This window comes from Oryctolagus cuniculus, chromosome 11, assembly GCF_051225735.1.
Source record: "Oryctolagus cuniculus isolate XC-2025 breed Fujian yellow rabbit chromosome 11, ASM5122573v1, whole genome shotgun sequence".
Taxonomy (NCBI): Eukaryota; Metazoa; Chordata; class Mammalia; order Lagomorpha; family Leporidae; genus Oryctolagus; species Oryctolagus cuniculus.
Window position 1 is genome coordinate 101,405,165 of NC_142877.1, and position 13,860 is coordinate 101,419,024.

At 39.9% G+C, this 13,860-nt stretch overlaps 1 pseudogene; it reads left to right on the forward strand.

The window, feature by feature from the left end:
• The first annotated feature begins 1,212 nt into the window (after positions 1-1,212).
• Positions 1,213-2,075, forward strand: LOC100358510 (large ribosomal subunit protein uL30 pseudogene; annotated as a pseudogene).
• Positions 2,076-13,860: the final 11,785 nt, after the last annotated feature.

The window sequence follows — 13,860 nt, forward strand, 5'->3', positions numbered from 1 at the left end:
GCTGAAATTCATATGGAAACACAGGAGACCCCAAATAGCTAAAGCAATCTTATACAACAAAAACAAAGCCAGAGACATCATAATACCAGATTTCAAGACAAAAGGATATAATCACAACAGCCTGGTTCTGGTACAAAAACAGAGGGATAGACCAATGGAACACAATAGAAATGCCAGAAACCAACCCACACATCTACAATCAAATTAGCTTTGACAACGGAGCTAAAATCAATCCCTGGAGCAAGTACAGTCTCTTCAACAAATAGTGCTGGGAAAACTGGATCTCCACATGCAGAAGTATGAAGCAAGAACTTTACCTTTCACCTTAAACAAAAACCCACTCAAAATGGACCAAAGACATAAATCTATGATCGAATACTATCAAATTATTAGTAAACATGTCTGACATTGCCATAGGCAAAGAGTTCTTGGAAAAGACCCCATAAGCACAGGCAAAGTCAAAATTCACAAACGGAATTACATCAAGTTGAGAAGCTTCTGCATTGCAAAAACACAGCAAAATTAAGAGGCAACCTACAAAATGGGAGAAGATATTTGCAAACTACGTAACTAATAAAAGGTTAACACCCAGAATCTATAAAGAGCTCAAGAAACTCAACAACAACAAAACAACCCAACTAAGAAATGCGCAAAGGACGTATACAGACATTTTTCAAAAGAGGAAATCCAAATGACCAAGAGACACATGAAAAATGCTTAGGATCACTAGCCGTCAGGGAACTCCAAATCAAAACCTCCTTGAGGTTTCACCTCATCTCCGTCAGAATGGCTTTCATAGAGAAATTAAAAAAAAAAAAAAATACTGGCGAGAATGTGGGAAAAAATAGGTACTCTGAACCACAGTTGGTGGGAATGTAAACTGGTGCAACCACTGTGGAAGACAGTATGGAGATACCTCAGAAATCTGAATATAGACCTATCATATGACCCAGCCATCCCATTCCTGGGAATTTACCCAAGGGTAATGAAATCAGCATATGAAACAGTTATCTGTACCCCCATGTTTATTGCAGCTCAATTCACAATAGTTAAGACATGGAATCAACCCAAATGTCTGTCAACTGAAGACTGGATAAAGAAATTATGGGAAAGGTATACCATGGAATACTACAGAATGGTAAAAAAAAAAAAAATTAAATCCAGTCATTTGCAACAAAATGGATGCAACTAGAAAACATCATACTCAGCTCTCTTTTCCGGCTGGAACCATGGAGGGTGCCGAAGAGAAGAAGAAGGTTCCTGCTGTGCCAGAAACCCTGAAGAAAAAGCGGAGGAATTTCACAGAGCTGAAGATCAAGTGCCTGAGGAAGAAGTTTGCCCCAAAAGATGCTTTGAAAAGCAAGGAGGAAGCTTATCTGTGAGAAAGCGAAGCACTATCACAAGGAATACAGGCAGATGTACAGAACTAAAATTCGGATGGTGAGGATGGCAAGAAAAGCTGGCAACTTCTATGTACCTGCAGAACCCAAGTTGGCATTTGTCATCAGGATCAGAGGTATCAATGGTGTGAGCCCCAAAGTCCGAAAAGTGCTGCAGCTTCTTCGCCTTTGCCAGATCTTCAATGGCACCTTTGGTAAGCTCAACAAGGCCTCTATTAACATGATGAGGATTGTGGAGACATATATTGCATGGGGGTACCCAAATTTGAAGTCAGTAAATGAACTAATTTACAAACATGGCTATGGCAAAATCAATAAGAAGCGAATTGCTTTGACAGATAACACTCTGATTGCCTGCTCTCTTGGTAAATACAATATCATCTGCATGGAGGATCTGATTCATGAGATCTACACTGTAGGGAAACACTTCAAGGAAGCAAATAACTTCCTGTGACCCTTCAAGTTATCTTCTCCCCGAGGTGGGATGAAGAAAAAGACCACCCATTTTGTAGAAGGTGGGGATGCTGGCAACAGGGAAGACCAAATCAACAGACTTATTAGAAGGATGAACTAAGGTGTCTCCTATGGTATTTTTGTAATCTGGTCAGATAATAAATGGCAACTACAGTCAAATTGAAATAAACTGTTGTATTGGTGAAAAAAAAAAAAAGAAAACATCATACTTAGTTAAATAAGCCAGTCCCAAAAGGACAAATACCATAATTCTCCCTGATCTGCGGTAACTAATAGAGTACCTGAAAGGTAATACATAGAAGTGAAATTGACACTTTGAGATTGATGACTCTGAACAGCCCTTGTCTCAACTTTTGAGAAACAGGTCTTTTTTTTTTTTCATACTATTTGTTGAACTCTTTACCTAATATAGAGTTAATCTTAAGATCTTAGTAAAAAATAAGAATGGGAATAGGAGAGGGGGGAGGAAGAAGGGTGGGATGTTCCTAAAGCTGTATTTATGAAATGTATGAAATTTATATTCCTTAAATAAAAGGAATACATCAAAAATCAAAAAAATTTTAAAAATCAAAATCTGTGAAAAAAGATTTTAAAAAAGAGAGACAAACAAAAAAAGACATGAGAGAATACAGAGAACTGAATGAAATCAGGAAAATAATCCATGATATGAGTGAGAAATTCATCAAAGATATATAGAGGTCATGAATAAAACTCAAAGAGTGATCTTGAAATTAAGTATTCAATGAATTCAGACATTCTCTGAAACCCGTAGGACACCATTAAACACACAAATATTTGAATTGTGAGAATTCCTGAGGGCACAGAGAAGAGTAGAGGCTAAGAAAACCTAATTGGTGATAAAATATCTAAAAATTTCCCTTATCTGAAGAAACATACAGACATCCAAATACAGGAGGTCCACAGGGTCCCAAATACATATGTCCAGAAAAAAATTCTCACCAAAATACAGTATAGTCAAACTCTCAAACGTACAACACAAAGAGAGAATTCTAAAATTTGTAAGGTAAAAGTTTCAGGTCACTTTCATGGGATTCCCCCACCCCCCTCATTATATTAACAGCAGATGTTTCAGTAGAATCTCATAGGCCTGGAGGAAATAGCATAATATAGTCCACATTCCGAAAGAAAATAACTAGCAACTGAAAATAGCTTATTTAGCAAAGTTATCTTTCATAAACGAAGAAGAAACAAAGATTTTCCAAGACAAACAAAAGCTGAGGGAAATCATCATCAGTAGACCATCCTTACAAAAGATATTTAAAGGAATCCTACACATAGAAGCAAAAGAAGACAGAAATCATCCTGAAAGTATGAAGCCCACTAGAAAGAGAACAAAAGGTACTGAAAGTACATGAAAGAAAAAAAATTTTAAAGATTTATTCATTTACTTGAAAGGTAAAGCAACAGAGAGAGAGATGGTCCATCTACTGGTTCACTCCCTCAATAGTCCCAACAGCCGGGTATGAGCTAGGCTGAGATAGGAGCCATCCATCTGGGCGTCCCACAAAGGTGGCAAGGGTCCAAGTACTTGGGCATCTGCTGTCTTCCCAGGAATATTATCAGGAAGTGGATTGGAAATAGAGTAGCCAGGACTCAAATCAGCACTCCAATATAGGATGCCTGTGTCACAGAGTTAGTTTAACCAGTTACATTGTAATGCCAGGCCCAGGAGAAATGTTTTTCATTGACAGAACTATCACTACCTATCAACAATAACCTTGAATGAAATGGACTAAATTCTCCAATTAAAAGATACAGTCTGGCTGAATAGATTAAAAATCAATACCCTTGGCCGGCGCCATGGCTTAAGAGGCTAATCCTCCACCTTGCGGCGCCAACACACCGGGTTCTAGTCCCAGTCAGGGCGCCGGATTCTGTCCCAGTTGCCTCTCTTCCAGGCCAGCTCTCTGCTATGGCCCGGGAGTGCAGTGGAGGATGGCCCAAGTGCTTGGGCCCTGCACCCGCATGGGAGACCAGGAGAAGCACCTGGCTCCTGGCTTCAGATCAGCGCGGTGCGCCGGCCGCAGTGTGCTGGCCGCGGCAGCCATTGGAAGGTGAACCAACAGCAAAAAGGAAGACCTTTCTCTCTGTCTCTCTCTCTCTCTCACTCACTATCCACTCTGCCTGTCAAAAAAAAAAAAATCAATACCCAATGATATACTGCCTACAAGAAATGTGCTTCACCAATGAAGATACACACAGATTGAAAGTGAAAGTATGGAAAACATTCCATGCAAATAGAAATCAGAAGTGAGCAGCACTATCTGTTTTTATATCACATAAAATAGATTTTAAAACAAAAACTATAAAAACAAAGAAGGTAACCATAGAATGATTAAGGGAACAATTTAACAAGAAAATGACAATTGTAAATATGTATGCACCTAATGCTGGTGTACTCAATTTTATAAAACAAACATTACTAAATCTGAAGAGAGAGATAAGTTTTAATATAATAATAGTGGAGAACTTCAGAACCCCACTTCTATCAATGGACAGATCATAAAGACCAAAAAAATAAATAAATAAATAATCATCAGAATTAAATCACAGTATGGGGAGCCAGCACTGGGGCATAGCGGGTAAAAAGCAATGCCAAATGGCAGGGCAAAGTTGCCACTTATCATTAGTCACATTGAACGTGAATGGCCTGAACTGTCCAGTTAAAAGACACCGATTGGCTGATTGGGTTAAGGAACAAAACCCATCTATTTGCTGCTTACAAGAAACACATCTTTCCAACAAAGATCCATACAGACTGAAAGTGAAAGGCTGGAAAAAGATATACCATGCCAACAGAAATGAAAAAGAGCGGGCGTAGCCATCTTAATATCAGACAACATAAACTTTACCACAAAAACTGTTAAGAGAGACAAAGAGGGACACTATATAATGATTAAGGGATCAATTCAACAGGAAGACACAACAATTATCAATGTATATGCACCTAACTACAGGGCACCGGTTTATCTAAAAGATTTGTTAAGGGACTTAAAGGGAGACTTAGACCCCAATACAATAGTACTGGGGGACTTCAATACCCCACTCTCAGAAATAGACAGATCAACAGGACAGAAGATCAACAAGGATACAGTAGATTTAAATGACACTATAGCCCAAATGGATCTAACAGATATATACAGAACTTTCAATCCTACATCTAAAGATTTTACATTCTTCTCAGCAGTACATGGAACCTTCTCTAGGATTGACCACATACTAGGCCATAAAGCAAGTCTCAGCAAATTCAAAAGAATTAGAATCATACCATGCAGCTTCTCAGACCATAAAGGAATGAAGTTGGAAATTAGCAACTCAGGAATCCCTAGAGCATACACAAACACATGGAGATTGAACAACATGCTCCTGAATGAACAATGGGTCATAGAAGAAATTAAAAGAGAAATCAAAAATTTTCTGGAAGTAAATGAGGATAACAGCACAACATACCAAAACTTATGGGATGCAGCAAAAGCAGTGTTAAGAGGAAAGTTTATATCAATAGGTGCCTACATCAAGAAATTGGAAAGGCACCAAATAGATGAGCTTTCAACGCATCTCAAGGATCTAGAAAAACTGCAGCAAACCAGACCCAAATCCAGTAGGAGAAGAGAAATAATTAAAATCAGAGAAGAAATTAACAGGATTGAATCCAAAAAAAATTACAAAAAATCAGCCAAACAAGGAGCTGGTTTTTTGAAAAAATAACTAACTAAAAAAAGAACTAACAAAAGAAAGAAGAGAAAAGACCCAAATCAATAAAATCAGAGATGAAAAAGGAAACGTAACAACAGACACCACAGAAATAAAAAGAATCATCAGAAATTACTACAACGACTTGTATGCCAGCAAACAGGGAAACCTATCAGAAATGGATAGATTCCTGGACACATGCAACCTACCTAAATTGAACCAGGATGACATCGAAAACCTAAACAGACCCATAACTGAGACAGAAATAGAAACAGTAATAAAGGCCCTCCCAACAAAGAAAAGCCCAGGACCAGATGGATTCACTGCTGAATTCTACCAGACATTTAAAGAAGAACTAAATCCAATTCTTCTCAAACTATTCAGAACAATCGAAGAAGAGGGAATCCTCCCAAATTCTTTCTATGAAGCCAGCATCACCTTAATTCCTAAGCCAGAAAAAGATGCAGCATTGAAAGAGAATTACAGACCAATATCCCTGATGAACATAGATGCAAAAATCCTCAATAAAATTCTCGCCAATAGAATGCAACAACACATCAGAAAGATCATCCACCCAGACCAAGTGGGATTTATCCCTGGTATGCAGGGATGGTTTAATGTGCGCAAGACAATCAATGTGATACACCACATTAACAGACTGCAGAAGAAAAACCATATGATTATCTCAATAGACGCCGAGAAAGCATTTGATAAAATACAACACCCGTTCATGATGAAACTCTAAGCAAACTGGGTTTGGAAGGAACATTCCTCAATACAATCAAAGCAATTTATGAAAAACCCACAGCCAACATCCTATTGAATGGGGAAAAGTTGGAAGCATTTCCACTGAGATCTGGGACCAGACAGGGATGCCCACTCTCACCACTGCTATTCAATATAGTTCTGGAGGTTCTAGCCAGAGCTATTAGGCAAGAAAAAGAAATTAAAGGGATACAAATTGGGAAGGAAGAACCCAAACTATCCCTCTTTGCAGATGATATGATTCTTTATTTAGGGGACCCAAAGAACTCTACTAAGAGACTATTGGAACTCATAGAAGATTTTGGCAAAGTAGCAGGGTATAAAATCAATGCACAAAAATCAACAGCCTTTGTATACACAGACAATGCCATGGCTGAGGAAGAACTTCTAAGATCAATCCCATTCACAATAGCTACAAAAACAATCAAATACCTTGGAATAAACTTAACCAAGGACGTTCAAGATCTCTATGATGAAAATTACAAAACCTTAAAGAAAGAAATAGAAGAGGATACCAAAAAATGGAAAAATCTTCCATGCTCATGGATTGGAAGAATCAATATCATCAAAATGTCCATTCTCCCAAAGCAATTTATAGATTCAATGCAATACCAATCAAAATACCAAAGACATTCTTCTCAGATCTAGAAAAAATGATGCTGAAATTTATATGGAGACACAGGAGACATCGAATAGCTAAAGCAATCTTGTACAACAAAAACGAAGCTGGAGGCATCACAATACCAGATTTCAGGACATACTACAGGGCAGTTGTAATAAAAACAGCATGGTACTGGTACAGAAACAGATGGATAGACCAATGGAACAGAATTGAAACACCAGAAATCAATCCAAACATCTACAGCCAACTCATATTTGATCAAGGGTCCAAAACCAATCCCTGGAGTAAGGACAGTCTATTCAATAAATGGTGCTGGGAAAATTGGATTTTCACGTGCAGAATCATGAAGCAAGATCCCTACCTTTCACCTTACACAAAAATCCACTCAACATGGATTAAAGACTTAAATCTATGACCTGACACCATCAAATTAGTAGAGAGCATTGGAAAAACCCTGCAAATTATAGGTACCGGAAATGACTTCTTGGAAAACACGCCAAAAGCACAGGCAGTCAAAGCCAAAATTAACATTTAGGATTGCATCAAACTGGGAAGTTTCTGTACTGCAAAAGAAACAGTCAGGAAAGTGAAGAGACAACTGACAGAATGGGAAAATATATTTGCAAACTATGCAATTGATAAAGGGTTGATAACCAGAATCTACAAAGAAATCAAGAAACTCCACAAGATCAAAACAAACAACCCACTTAAGAGATGGGCCAAGGACCTCAATAGACATTTTTCAAAAGAGGAAATCCAAATGGCCAACAGGCACATGAAAAAAATGTTCAAGGTCACTAGCAATCAGGGAAATGCAAATCAAAACCACAATGAGGTTCCACCTCACCCCGGTTAGAATGGCTCACATTCAGAAATCTACCAACAATAGATGCTGGAGAGGATGTGGAGAAAAAGGGACACTAACCCACTGTTGGTGGGAATGCAAACTGGTTAAGCCACTATGGAAGTCAGTCTGGAGATTCCTCAGAAACCTGAAGATAACCCTACCGTTCGACACAGCCATACCACTCCTTGGAATTTACCCAAAGGAAATTAAATTGGCAAACAAAAAAGCAGTTTGCACATTAATGTTTATTGCAGCTCAATTCACAATAGCTAAGACCTGGAACCAACCCAAATGCCCATCAACAGTAGACTGGATAAAGAAATTATGGGACATGTACTCTATAGAATACTATACAGCAGTCAAAAACAACGAAACCCGGTCATTTGCAACAAGATGGAGGAATTTGGAACACGTCATGCTGAGTGAATTAAGCCAGTCCCAAAGGGACAAATATCATATGTTCTCCCTGATTGGCGACAACTAACTGAGCACCAAAGGGGAAACTTGTTGAAGTGAAATGGACACTATGAGAAATAGTGACTTGATCAGCTCTTGTCCTGACTATTCATGTACAATGTAATACTTTATCCATTTTAGTATTTTTTTTGTTCTAGTACCATTGGTTGAACTCTGTAATTAACACACAATTATTCTTAGGTGTTTAAATTTTAACTGAAAAGTGATCCCTGTTAGGAATTTGGAAAACATTATGTTGAGTGAAATAAGCCAATCCCAAAGGGACAAATACCACTTGTTCTCCTTGATAGGTAACAACTAACTGAGCACCAAAAGGAAACCTGTTAAAGTGAAATGAACACTATGAGAAACGGTGACTTGATCAGCCCTCACCCTGACTGTTGATGAGCAGCTTAATATGTTATCCCTCTTAGTATTTTTTTTGTTTGTTCTACTTAATACTTTTGGTTGAATACTGTAATCAATACACAATTCTTCTTAAGTGCTGAAACTTAACTGAAAAGCGATTGCTGTTAAATATAAGAGTGGGAATAAGAGAGGGAAGAGATGTGCAATTCGGGACATGCTCAAGCTGACTTACCTCAAACAGTAGAGTTAGAAACATACCAGGGGATTCTAATTCAATCCCATCGAGGTGGCATGTACCAATGCCATCTCACTAGTCCCAGTGATCAATTTCTGTTCACAATTGATCGTAATGATAGGACTAAGAAACAAAGGGATCACAGAAACAAGAATAGTGTCTGCAAATACTAGCTGATAGAATCAAAAAGGGAGAGAATGATCCAACATGGGAAGTGAGATACACAGCAGACCCATAGAATGGCAAATGTCCTAACAGCACTCTGGCCTCATAATCAGCCCTTAAGGCATGCGGATCCGGCTGAAATGCCCATGAGAGTATTTCAGGCATGGAAAGCCAAGACACTCTGGGGAAAAAAAAAAAAAACCTAAATGAAAGATCTCCGGGAGTGAGATCCCAGTGGAAAGAATGGGTCATCAAAGAAGGAGGTACCTTTCTCTGAAGGGAGGAGAGAACTTCCACTTTGACCATGGCCTTGTCTAAAAATGATCAGAGTTGGTGAACTCAAAAGGCTTCCATAGCCTTGGCAGCTCATGACAAGAGCCTAGGGTGATTACTGATGCCATAAACAAGAGTGTCAATTTGTTAAGTCAACAACAGGAGTCACTGTGCACTTACTCCTCATGTAGGATCTTTGTCCTTAGTGTGCTGTACATTGAGATTTAATGCTATAACTAGTACTCAAACAGTATTTTTCACTTTATGTTTCTGTGTGGGAGCAAACTGTTGAAATCTTTACTTAATGTATGCTAAACTGATCTTCTATATATAAAGAGAATAGAAAATGAATCTTGATGTGAATGGAAATTGATCTTCTGTATATAAAGAGAATTGAAAATGAATCTTGATGTGAATGGAGGAGGAAAGGGAGCGGGAGAGGGGAGGGTTGCGGGTGGGAGGGAAGTTATGGAGGGGGAGCCATTGTAATCCATAAGCTGTATTTTGGAAATTTATATTCATTAAATAAAAGTTTAAAAAAAAAAAGCAATGCCAGCCTCCCATATGGGCACTGGTTCGAGTCCCGACTGCTCCACCCCCAATCCAATTCTCTGTTATGGCCTGGGAAAGCAGTAGAAGATGGCCTAAACCTTTGGGCCCTTGCACCCATGTGGGAGACCCAGAAGAAACTCCTGGCTCCTGGCTTTGGAGCCACTGCAGCCAAATGGAGTGTGAACCAGCAAATGGAAGACCTCTCTCTCTCTCTCTCTCTCTGCCTCTCCTTCTCTCTGTGTGTGTAACTCTGACTTTCAAATAAATAAAAAATCTTTTTTAAAAATCACAGTATAAGGGCTGGCTTTGTGGCACTGCAGGTTAAGCTGTTGCTTTTGAAGCTGGCATATCATACAGGAGCACTTGTTCAAGTCCCAGCTGCTCTGCTTCTAACCCAGCTTCCTGCTAATATGCCTGAGAAGGTAGTGGAGGGTCGCCCAAGTTCTTGGTCCCCTAGCACTCATGTAGGAAACATGGGTGGTGTTCCTGGCTCCTGGCGGTGTTCAGCCTGGCCCAGCCCAGACCAACATGACCATTTGGGGACTGAACCAGTGAAGAAAAAAATCTCTCTCTCTCTGTCTCTCTGTCTCTCTCTCTCTTTCTCTCTGCCTTTCAAATAAATAAAACTTAAAAAAAAACCACTATAGACCAAATTAACCTAACAAAAACAAAATAAGCATATTTTACCTGCACTCCCATCTTCATTGCAGCACTATTCACAATAGCCAAGATATAGAATCAACCTAGATATCCCTCAATGTATGAATGGATAAAGAAAATGTGTTACATATGTGCAATAGAATATAATTCATCCATAAGAAACGATGAAATTGCAGCAAAATAAATGGAACTGGAGATCATTATGTTAAGTGAAATAAGCCAGACATAGAAAGACAAATACTGTATTTCTCTCATATTTGTAAGTTTTTTAAAAATTGTCAATTACTAGAAATTGAGATGTGTAAGGGGGAAAGGGAATAGAAGGAAGCTGGATAACAGGTACTAAAACACTCTGATAGAGCAAATTTATCTTTTAATTCTATTTTTCATTTAATTTTTTGAAGTATGTGTAGGTTGTGTATGTGACTGAAGCTCTATTTGGGGTACAATGACCATAAGAGAGATAGATGGTTGATAGACAGATAGATAGATAGATAATAAGTAATAGATGACAGACTGATAGAATGGACAGGTGATACAGATTTAGATTAGATAGATAAATAGAAAAATCAATAGACAGATTTGGAACTACTTTAGAGTGCAGTGATTGAAGGTAGTTCAGGGTACAATGACCCAGACTGATTTGCAGGCAGTTTAGATTAAAATACATGGTTTTGGTGCTGGCATTTTGGCATAGTGGATAAAGCCACCACCAGGGGTGCCAGCATCCCATATGGGTGCCAGTTTGTGTCCCAGCTACTCCATTTCCAATCCAGCACCCTGATAGTGTTCCTGGGAAAGCAGCAGAATATGGCCCAAGTGTTTGGGCCCTGCCACCCACATAAGGGACCTAAGTGAAGCTCCTAGCTCCTGGCTTTGGCCTGGCCTGGCACTGGTTGTTGCAGCCACCTGGAGAATGAACCAGTAGATGAAAGATCTCTCTCTCTCTCTCTCTCTCTCTCTCTCTCTCTCTCTCTCTCTCCTTCCCCCTTGTTCTCTCTCTCTTTCTGTCTCTCACTCTCTCTGTAACTCTGACTTTCAAATAAATAAATCTTAAAAAAAAACATGGCTTTAATTAGGAAGACATAAAACTATGTCAAATGAGGAACAGTTCACAGAATAAGATTCTCATTCTAAAGAGGAAATGAATTAGTGGCAGGAGTTGGGAAAAAGGTCCCAGTGAGAACAGAAATACAGAAATATAGTGGTCTTCAAATATTTGAAAGCTTATCATGTAGAAGAGAAATTGGCCTTCTTCCAAAAGGCAAAGATAAACTAACACCCAGAATCAACAGGTGGACTATTTAAGAAAGTAAATCATGCTGTGGAGTTTCTAATATGGCTGGCCCTCCTTTAGAAAAATTTCCCCTAGAAGTGCCTTCATGCCAAAATTGGATTAACAAGAGGGCAGGGATTTGGTACAGCAGTTAAGAAGTCACTTGAGACACACACATCACACAAAGGAGTACCTGGGTTCAGGCCACCGCTCTGCTTCTAACTCCAATTTCCTGTCAATGTGTACCCTCAAGGTACCAGGTGATGGCTTATGTGACTGGGTCCCTGCCAGCCACCTGGGAGACCCAGATAGAGTTCCAGGCTCCTCGCCTGACTTCAGCTTAGTCCAGTCCCAGCTGTTGCAGGCATTTGAGAATGAGTCAGTATTAAAGATAAATCAACCATTCAAAAGAAGAGAATAAAAATTGAAGTTAAAAAAGAATTAACAGAGATTTTTATAAAAGATTCAAGAAGGGTCAGTGCTGTGGTGTTGTGAGCTAAGTCTCCACCTGTGGCACCAGCATCCAGCTCTCTGCTATGACCTGGGAGAGCAGTGGAAGATGGCCCAAGTGTTTGGGCCCCTGCACCCATGTGGGAGACCTGGAAGAAGCTCCTGGCTCCTGGCTTTAGATCAGCCCAGCTCCAGATGCTGTGGCCATTTGGGGAGTGAACCAGCGGATGGAAGACCTCTCTCTCTCTCCCTCCCCCTGACTGGAATGGGATGTGCCTGTGGGGCTTTCAAAGGTTTACCATGGGAATCACATGCTGAAAAGCCCCCGTCAAAGCCAATGTATTCCTCCACTTCTCCCAAAAGTTTCTTGAAAACGTCTCAGCTCCTTTCCAGAGCATATAACAGCTAATGACTATCCCTTCATCCCATAGGCAACCCTCCTGATTCAGGGTCAGCTATTTTTCCATCGTAGCTCCTGGAATGTGCACATCCTCACCATTACAAATTCCTGCAGCACAGAGAGTTCCCACTGCAGCCTTTTCCACTCATTTAAAATTCATTGGTTATTTGGACCAGCCTCTCACATTCCAGATTTACTGGTCAGGAAACAAGCCTCAGATTCCATCCATTATGATCCTAACCTCCAGAAGACACATATCCACTTCTCTCTGAACTGTCCCATCCCTCTCCAGTCCAATCCAAGGGCACCACTGGAGGCCCCAATTCTCCTTAGGGTTTCCCCACAGGAAGAGAAAGGGAAACACCATGACACCATCCACTACCCCAGAAATACACTTTAACTAATCCCCTTTCTCCCACATCAACTGGAGGTATATGAAAGAGGTTGATAACCACTGTTAGTTTTGTTGTCTTTTCTTTTTTTTTTAAGATTTTTCTTTTATTTGTAAGATAGAGTTACTGAGAGAGGTAGAGACACAGAGAGAAGTCTTCCCTCCACTGGTTCACTCCTCAGATGGCTGGAATGGCTGGAGCTGAGCCAATCTGAAGCCAGGAGCCAAGAGCTTCTTTCGGGTTTCACACATGGGTACAGGGGCCCAAGCACTTGGGCCATCTTCTCCTGCTTTCCCAGGCCACAGCAGAGAGCTGGATGGGAAGAGGACCAGCTGGGACTAGAACTGGCGCCCATATGGGATGCCAGCACTTCAGGCCAAGGCCTTAACCCACTGTGCCACAGTGCCGGCCCCTTGCTGTCTTTTCATAATTTCAGCATGGATATGTCTAGTGCTGATATCACATTCAGAAGTTTGGAGATACTTTTGACCTTTTGTTCTCAGCTTTGGAAGTTCAAATGAAATTTCAAGACACCATAAAAAGACCCACTGGATATCCTATTACACTTAACACACTCTGTGACTCCTTCCACATGAGCCTGTAGTTCTCATCAGGGCTATCTGCAGACTACACAATGGGAAACAGAGAAGCTGTGACTACTGGCAGAATGCTACATCTGAGCTGCTGAGATAAGACTTTTTGAAAGACTCAAACTTCTGCAATAGTTACACAATCACTTCCAGCCCACCCACTTGACAAATGCATTCCAGAAAACTGAACATTCCTAGGGAATTTGTATATAACTAAAAT